This window comes from Bos indicus, chromosome 5 (genome assembly GCF_029378745.1).
Source record: "Bos indicus isolate NIAB-ARS_2022 breed Sahiwal x Tharparkar chromosome 5, NIAB-ARS_B.indTharparkar_mat_pri_1.0, whole genome shotgun sequence".
In the NCBI taxonomy this organism is placed as follows: Eukaryota; Metazoa; Chordata; class Mammalia; order Artiodactyla; family Bovidae; genus Bos; species Bos indicus.
Window position 1 is genome coordinate 100,970,777 of NC_091764.1, and position 9,382 is coordinate 100,980,158.

Below are 9,382 nucleotides of genomic sequence, written 5' to 3' on the forward strand. Positions count from 1 at the left end.
TTGGTTCTTTGTTAGGTTTTTTGGGGCCATGCTACATGGCTTGCAGGATTTTAGTTCCCTAACTGTGGATTGAATCCAGGCTCCCGCAGGGAAAGCACAAGTCCAAACCACTGGACCGCCAGGGAATCCCTAGTTGCTAAAGAAATCTGAATTTACAAGACATCTGTACACAAATTCAATAAATGATGAGGAGACAAAGAAAGGTAAGTGCCATAAATATTCAGTCCAGAATGAAGAGTAGGGAAAATGGACTCTAGTTCTTGATGGAGGAGTGGAAAGGACAAAAGAGCCTGTGGTTCATTATTCTATACACTTCAAATAAGTGTAGATCTTGGTTCATCAGCTATACTCAATGAAGGCATTTGCTTCTTTGTTTTTAAAGATCATGTTTGATGGGAGACGGGCAGCCATCTTGGGAAACAAGTCTGACACAGCGTTTTACACAATAGCTGTCAGGCAGTCAACATTCCTTCTTCATGTATGAACTTGGCTGCTTTCCCATTGACCTTCCCATTAAACAGCTTTAATCTCTCAGTGTTTTAGTCAGTGAGTCATTTGAAAAGGGAACTGGAATTCTGGTTGTTGTTTGAAACCCTCCCTGAACAACTCCTAGTCAGGTCAAAAAAGTGTTAGCTTGAAGACCTACCAAACGGTTGTCAGCTTGGCAACCAATCTCAGAGACAGTGGTGAGGCACTCTTTTAGGAAATGCTGCATTGGCAGCAGCCACGTGATGTACATAAGGACACAGTGCCGGGGACCAGCCCCGGCTGATCCAGGGTATTCGAAGCGGGGACGGCGTCGGCGAGGATCAGGAAACAACTGCTTAATTAAACGTTAATTAAGGATATAAAGAGTAATTGAATGAGGATAGCTCAGTGAAGAAATTCAGTGGAGAAAAGAGGCTGAATAATTCAGCCAGAAGGTAAGAGAAAGAACGACATGGTGAGACCAAGTTTCGGTGAACAAGGCCCACACTTTATTTTCCAAAGTAGTTTTTATACCTTAAGTTATGCATAGAGGATAATGGGGGAAGGGGTAGAGTCATGCAGTAAGCCAGGCTTTCTTCCTGCAAACTTATCATATGCAAAAGTTTAGGTGATTTGCATCATCTTCTGGCCCGGAGGCCTTTTTCTCTAAAGGTGATTATTCTAAAGTCAGGCGCCAGCCTCCAAAAAGCATTAGATAAAGTTGCATTCCTACAGAGCAAAGGTGTGGTGGGCTATAACAAGAAAAAGAATTAATTCAAGGGTCCCAGGTTACAAACATTAAAGCTACTATTTAAACCAATTGTATTAATCAATACACTGCCAGGGACACAGCAGGTAAGGGATATGGAGACTTAGCAGCAAACATTGGCCCAACAAGTGAAAATCCCTTCACCAATACAATTTCTAATCAATCTTTTGACTGCTCAAAGGAATCTGTATTTAGACAGTTTAGAACATCTCATGCCTCTCACAGTTTGGAGGCTCTGAGCAATCACATGTGGCCGGAAAAACCTATTCAGGCAGGCTAGAGGACTTCCAAGGGAGTTTGTAGGTTGAAACACTGTCACACCCAGGAATTATTAACTGGAGCTATAAGCTAACTCTTTTTTCAGAGAGGTACTGGGGGACAGCCCCCTGTAAAGTCAGAGGTGTAGGTGAAAGCACAAAGCAGAAAGTAGGCAGACTCTGGTTTTGGGGGTAGATTGCTCGAGAATTTCCAGGGAGACTCCTGAGGCTTGATCCCGCCTTTGCGTATGCCAAGCCTCCTTCCTCATGACCTTTGCCAGAGGTGGAGCTCGCTCCCCGCAACACAGAGTATAAAAAGCGATTCAGATGAAATGCCCTCTAATGAAAATAAGTTTTAGGAATATTGAATGCCGGATGTAGGCCTGGGAGGGAGAACAGAAGAGCTAGCTAACATTCCAAATACTTCATTGCTACGTTTCAGGCAAATAGTGAAAAAGCTCTTGATTTCCAGTCTAGTGTTCTCTGCAGAACACTAACATTTCCTGACTTGGATAACCCAACACAGAAGGCACTTAAACAGAAAAATGGACAGCATGGCTTTTGTCTTTCCAAATGGGGTAGGGGGTTAGATGACATTCGTTTATTAAGGACAGAAAAAGCCTGGGGACCTAGCACTACATCAGGGGCTTTATGATAATTCTGTGCCATCTACTAGATGCACTTTTTTTTAACCTTTCGGCCATCCGAATGACATGTGGGATCTTAGTTCCCCAGCCAGGAATCAAACCTGGGCCCTCTGCATTGGGAGCACAGAGTCTTAGGCAGTGACCACCAGGAAAGTCCCTGTGCCATACAGTGAAATGACACAGTGCATGTGACTATGAACCATTCCAAAATGATACCAAGATTAGCACTTGATTCTACCTGCATCTTCTCCTTTCTCTCTTAATTTTTGGAAAGCTTCATTTTCTGTAATCAACTGTCATCTTTCTATTAAAAATATGATGTGTTTCTGTTTTATCCTCTTTTGTTCTTTTCTTCATTACTGACACGTGCTACTGCTGATACTTTTACTTTCCTTGCCACTTAATGTTAGGTTTTTTGTTCTTATTCACTTGCTGTCATCCAGGACTAGAGTTGATAACTGACAGTGACCTGAATACAGTGTACAAGCAGTCTGACTAATCAAATGATCCTAGATTTCTGTTTGAAAATGTCTGGTGACAAAGGGAATGATTCACCACAAATGCACTATTCGGGGATCTGAGTAAAGTCAAAACGACACAAGAATTTTTCTAGAAACAAGATAAGTGATTGGATAACAGATTCTACCCAGGATTGGTCATTTAAAAATAAAACAGACAAAAACCTGAAAGAGCAGTCTTTAACTCAATACCCTCTGAGTGACCTTGGACAGAGTACTTTAGCAATTCTTAGATCAGGGCAATCATCGACTTTGACCACAAGAGGGCAGTTAAAATCACAAGAGATCATCATACATGTTTGTTTTATTAAAAATCCGAAATCTGGGTATATAAACTGAACTTGTTCAGATAAGCTAGTTCATTATATTTTTAGTTTATTTTTTAATTTAAGGATAATTCCTTTACAGAATTTTGCCATTTTCTGCCACACATCAACAAGAATCATCCATAGGTACACCCATGTCCCCTCCCTTCTGAACCTCCCTCCCACCTCTCTCCCATCCCATCCTTCTAGATTCTCACAGAGCCCCTGCTTGAGTTCCCTGAGTCATACAGCAAATTTTCATTGGCTCTCTATTTCACATGTGGTATTGTAAATTTCCATGTTACTCTCTCCATACATCTCACCCTCTCCCTCCTCTCCTCTGCCCCACCCCCACCCCTGTGTCCATAGGTCTGACTCTATGTCTGCTTCTCCATTGCTGCCCTGAAAGTAAATTCATCAGCACTATCTTTTTAAAGTGGATGGGAAAGAGAAGGAAGAAAGGAAAGGATTGTAGTTGTTGTTCAACCTCCAAATCATCTCCAACTCTTTGTGACCCCATGTCCTGCAGCATGCCAGGCTTGCCTGTCCTTCATTATTTCCCTGAGTTTGCTCAAAGTCATGTGATAGAAAAAAATGAAATTTAATTTAAAAAAAAAACCTAAGTTTATACATGTGCAGAAACCAAATAAATCTTTCTGTCAATCCACAATATCTGAGTGCAAATTGATACCAAAAGTTTTATTCAATTTAAAACAAAATATCAGTCTTATAAAATTTCTGGCTACATACCTCTGGCTTCTAAGTCTTGTTTTCACAGACCAGCAGTGGGGAAGTGAGGCAGCCCTCTAGCCTCTGGAGTTGGGGATTGGAAGAACAAAGTCTTTTTTACTGGTACTCTGTTATCTAGCTATCACTTTGTGTGACTGATACCTGTGATGGTCCTGTGATATGTCATCTCAGCTAGGCAACAGTCCCCAGTCATTCAATCAAACACTGTTTTTTTTTTGTTTGTTTGTTTGTTTGTTTTTGGTGGCGCCCTGCAGTATGTGGGATCTTGGTTCCCCAACCAGGGATTAAATCCTCACCTCCTGCACTGGAAGCGCAGTCTTAACCACTGGACTGCCAGGGAAGTCCATCGCACTAGTCTAGATGTTGCTGTGAAGGTGTGCTTCCCAGGTGGCATTAGTGTTAAAGAACCCCCTGGCAATGCAGGAGATGCTGGAGACACAGGTTTGATCCCTGAGTCAGGAAGATCCCCTGGTGGAGGGCATGGCAATCCACTCCAGTATTTTTGCCTGTAGAATTCCATGGACAGAGGAACCTGCCGGGCTATAGTCCATAGAGCTGCAAAGAGTTGAACACAACTGAAGTGACTCAGCACACACACACACATGCAAAGTCTATAACCAGTTGACTTTAAGTAAGGGAGATTACCACAATCAGTTGACAGGCCTTAAAGCAGAATTGAAGTTTCCCTGATGAAGAAGAAATTCCTCCTGGGGACAGCAGTGTCCCCAGTCTGCCCTTCCTGATAGCCTGCCCTTTGAGTTTTGGACTTGCCTCATTGGCCCCACAATTGCCTGAAACAATTCCGTGCAATATATACATTTTTAAATATATCGCCTACTGGTTCTGCCTCTTTTGTTGAACCCAGACTGATATGATCCCCGGATACTAGTGGGTTTCAGGAGATCCCACACACAGCTAGACACACGCCCGAGGAATTTCCGCCCTGCACCATTTCCTGATACAGGTGATATGCTCTCTGAAGGGCCTCTTCACTCATGGCCAAACATTCCACAGGACCTCTTTCTCCTGGGGTCCCTTTGTAGACAACTCAAACCCCATTAACTTCTTCTGTTTCCTCTGGGCCTGGGGTGCTCCTATACCCACTGAACAAATGGTGAAATTGCAACTGGCATCCACTGCATCTGCCCTTCCTTACCCTGGCATGAGGGGCAATTTCAGGTAGCTTCCCACCACCAGACCTCTCCAGGCAACATTCAGATGGAAGTTTCTATGCCATCCACAACAGGGCATTTAGGTTGAGTTCTTACAAGCACTCTCTTGCTCTCCAGTCAGCCCTGGGTCTACAAATTTCCAGAGCTGAGCCATACAGACTGGGAAGGACTGTGTCCACCTCCAGCAAGCAGAGGCCCTCCTAGTTCCTCCCCAACTTGGCCTGGGCTGAAGGAGGGGAAACATGCCAGCAATCCCATCATCCACAGATTCCCTCAAAAAATTTGCCTCTGTAATTGGTTTTGAATTTTTCATTATATGGGCTGTGGGTAACTGTCCCCAGACCCATTTAGAAAATCCTATGGGGTGTGTCCAAAACCTGTCTTTGGAACACAGGACTTTTTATCACCTACTATTCTCAGCTTGCCTATATGCACTTCAGGAAGCAACAGTTAGAACTGGACATGGAACAACAGACTGGTTCCAAATAGGAAAAGGAGTACGTCAAGGCTGTATATTGTCATCCTGCTTATTTAACTTCTATGCAGAGTACATCATGAGAAACGCTGGGCTGCGAGAAGCACAAGCTGGAATCAAGATTGCCAGGAGAAATATCAATAACCTCAGATATGCAGATGACACCACCCTTATGGCAAAAAGTGAAGAAGAACTAAATTGATTAAAGTGAAAGAGGAGAGTGAAAAAGTTGGCTTAAAACTCAACATTCAGAAAACGAAAATCATGGCATCTGGTCCCATCACTTCATGGGAAATAGATGGGAAAACAGTGGAAACAGTGTCAGACTTTATTTTGGGGGGGCTCCAAATTCATGGCAGATGGTGATTGCAGCCATGAAATTAAAAGATGCTTACTCCTTGGAAGGAAAGTTGTGACCAACCTAGATAGCATATTGAAAAGCAGAGACATTACTTTGCCAACAAAGGTCCATCTAGTCAAGGCTATGGTTTTTCCATTGGTCATGTATGGATGTGAGAGTTGGACTGTGAAGAAAGCTGAGTGCTGAAGAATTATGGTTTTGAACTGTGGTGTTGGAAAAGACTCTTGAGAGTCCCTTGGACTGCAAGGAGATCCAACCAGTCCATCCTAAAGGAGTGTTCTTTGGAAGGACTGGGTGTTCTGAGTGCTGAAGAATTATGGTTTTGAACTGTGGTGTTGGAAAAGACTCTTGAGAGTCCCTTGGACTACAAGGAGATCCAACCAGTCCATCCTAAAGGAGTGTTCTTTGGAAGGACTGGGTGTTCTTTGGAAGGACTGATGCTAAAGCTGAAACTCCAATACTTTGGCCACCTCATGTGAAGAATTGACTCATTGGAAAGGACCCTAATGCTGGGAGGGATTAGGGGCAGAAGAAGGGGATGACAGAGGATGAGATGTCTGGATGGCATCACCGACTCGATGGACATGAGTTTGAGTGAACTCTGAGTGTTGGTGATTGACAGAGAGGCCTGGTGTGCTGTGATTCATGGGGTCGCAAAGAGTCGGACACGACTGAGCAACTGAACTGAACTGAACTGAACTGAACTGATTCTCAGCTTTAGGTTTCAGCCAAAATTTTGAGACCACAGGAAAAAAAGTCTTGCTGATATTCTATTTCTCTCATCAATGGGGAAGTTCTTGCACTCTCAAAAATCAGTTATTCATAGGTGAGCTTCTATCTAGAATTTTGTATCTTCAAAGAATATTCCCAGGTTGCTCTAGGCTCTCAACAGCATTGTCCACTACTGACTCTGTTCTGAGTCTAGAGATATTTGATAAGTCCCCAAGTCTGTCAGTGAATACCTATGGTGCTGGACCTTACAGATTCTTAAAGCCTCTTGGATGAGCCGTCACACATGTATCTACTGTGCTCATTTCCCTGTTTCTCTAGCAAATGCACCAATTTTCCATCCTTCTTGACACAACAATGCCAATTCCAATTAATTCCTGGGGTTTCTATAATTATGCCTTTCACTGGAGGTCAGTTGTTTTATATTTTCCTTTAACTAATTTAATCTTAGAATGGAGAATAAAGGATTTCAAAGGACATAAACAGAAAAATTATAAACTAAGACAAAATATTTTCAGCCTGTATTACACACAAAGGGCTCATTTATTTAGTATATAAAGAACTTTTTCTCACACATTATTTAAGAAAAGATCAATCACCCAATCTCTTTTTTTAAAAAGGATATAGGCTATGAACTGTCAGATCACAGAAAAGGAAATACAAATGACTTGTAAGCACGTAAAAAGATAATTCTTAATAAGAGAACTACAAATTAAAACCACAGTGAGAAACGGTTTTTCATCTCTCTAATTAGCAAAGATCAAAACGTTTGATGAAAAACTGCATTGGTAAAGATGTAAAGGAAAATGAAACTTGTCATGCATTGCTGGAGAGAGTACAAATCTGCAGATTTATGTACAATTGGGGAAATCTACAAATACTCAAAAAGCAAGAAATTACATCTGTAGAAATATAGTCATTGCAGCATTGTTTGTAAAGGCAAAAGAAGGGAAATGATCTACACTTCCATTAATAGATCAGTTACATAAATTATTAAATCCATAAAATAGAATTCTGTCCCACCATTAAAAAGAATAAGGCAGTTCTAATGAGTATATAAACATAGATTCAAGATATATTGTTAACTGGGGGTGGGAAGTACAGTTCAGAACAGTGTGTATACTATGCTACAACTTGAGGTGTGTGTGCGTGTGTTTGCGAGTGCATGCTCAGTCATGTCTAACTCTTTGTAACCCCATAGACTGTAGTCGGCTAGGTTCTTCTGTCCATGGAATTTTCCAGGCAAGAAAACTGGAAAAGGTTGCCATTTACTGCTCCAGGGGCTCTTCCTGACCCAGGAAATGAACCTGTGTCTCCTGCATCTCTTGCAGTAGCAGACAGATTCTTTACTAATGAGCCATCTGGGAAGCCCGTGTGTGTGTGTGTGTGTGTGCGCGCGTGCACTCATGTACATAAATGCTTGTTTGTGAACAATTTATATCTGAGAAAGAATGTCAAGGCAACAGTATTTTTCTCCAGGGCAAGGAACTGGTGAGCTGGCAATCAGAGGTGGAGCAGAGACTCTTTTCATGGCTATGTCTTGTAACTTTTAAATTTTATCCTGTGCGCATGTACATCTTCAAAACACGGTAAATAATAATTTGATAGAAGTAACACATAAAGAAAATAAGACTGACAAGAGCTTTGAAGAAACTAAACAAGCAGATGTCACAGAGACCTGGGAGATTGGCTGTTTTGGACAGAGCAATCATATAGAATGGCTCAATATAAGCTCAGAGAAGGTAAGCATTTTTGCCTAAAGTCACACAGCAATTATTTGAAAAAGGATTTGAGGAAAGGTTGCTCTTGGGGACTTCCCTGGCAATCCAGAGGTTAAGATTTCACTTTTCGATGCAGGGGGTGCAGGTTCAGTCTCTGATTGGGAAGCTAAGATTCCCACATGCCTGACAGCCAGAAAACCAAACATAAAATAGAAGCAATATTGTAACAAATTCAATAAAGACTTTAAAAATGGTCTATATCAAAAAAGAAATTTTTTTTAATTTTATTTTATTTTTAAACTTTACATAATTGTATTAGTTTTGCCAAATATCAAAATGAATCCGCCACAGGTATACATGTGTTCCCCATCCTGAACCCTCCTCCCTCCTCCCTCCCCATACCATCCCTCTGGGTCGTCCCAGTGCACTAGCCCCAAGCATCCAGTATCGTGTATCGTCGAACCTGGACTGGCAACTCGTTTCTTACATGATATTTTACATGTTTCAATGTCATTCTCCCAAATCTTCCCACCCTCTCCCTCTCCCACAGAGTCCATTAGACTGTTCTATACATCAGTGTCTCTTTTGCTGTCTCGTACACTGGGTTATTGTTACCATCTTTCTAAATTCCATATATATGCGTTAGTATACTATATTTATGTTTTTCCTTCTGGCTTACTTCACTCTGTATAATAGGCTCCAGTTTCATCCACTATGAGGTACCATTTCACACCAGTCAGAATGGCTGCGATCCAAAAGTCTACAAATAATAAATGCTGGAGAGGGTGTGGAGAAAAGGGAACCCTCTTACCCTGTTGGTGGGAATGCAAACTAGTACAGCCACTATGGAGAACAGTGTGGAGATTCCTTAAAAAACTGGAAATAGAACTGCCTTATGATCCAGCAATCCCACTGCTGGGCATACACACTGAGGAAACCAGAAGGGAAAGAGACACGTGTACCCCAATGTTCATCGCAGCACTGTTTATAATAGCCAAAAAAGAAATTTTTAAGTTGGTCTTATTGACTCCAGCATCAGTGCTCTTCCCACTGTCTTCCCACAGCTCTTAAGAGGGGACAAGGCATTTTCTAAGGAAAAATATATAGAAGGAGCCCCAGTGGCTCAGTGGTAAAGAATCCACCTGTAATGTGGGAGACACAGGTTCAATCCCTGGGTTGGGAAGATCCCCTGAAGAAGGAAATGGCTACC